The 445-nt window shown below is 34.8% G+C and overlaps 1 protein-coding gene across 1 annotated transcript in view; it reads right to left on the reverse strand.

Moving 5' to 3' along the window:
• Nucleotides 1-445, reverse strand: part of LOC119588584 (dystrophin-like) — a gene marked incomplete at its 3' end in the record, with an annotated part of 59218 nt that overhangs the window by 4182 nt on the left and 54591 nt on the right.

Genomic DNA, 445 nt, shown 5'->3' on the forward strand with positions numbered 1-445 from the left:
CTTATGAAATGAAGTCAAGAAACATGAAAAAGGAGGCGACACACTAAAATAACCAAGTTACCCCTTCCATATAGGGCTACATTTCTATTTACAGAAAACGAAGGATGCAACCTCTGTAATGGTAGACTAAAACAAAATGAAGAGTCATACAAACCCATCCATGACACGATCTGCAATGATCTTACAGACTGCACTGACCTTAACATTAGAAACAATAGTAGATAAATATACTTACTATAGATTTTCTTCGCACCTTCAAATAAATGATAAAGCATGTTACTAGAATTGCAAATGAAGCAGAGGCCAATCCAGAGAATATAAATGAAAACATGATTTCCTTTTACGGAATCATTCCTGCTATTTTAATCTGGAACATGATCTTCTGATGAAAAATATGACATTTATACATTTTTTAACAAATTGGCGTCATGTACACCGCCCCCCC

Source organism: Penaeus monodon, chromosome 24, assembly GCF_015228065.2.
Source record: "Penaeus monodon isolate SGIC_2016 chromosome 24, NSTDA_Pmon_1, whole genome shotgun sequence".
NCBI lineage: Eukaryota > Metazoa > Arthropoda > Malacostraca > Decapoda > Penaeidae > Penaeus > Penaeus monodon.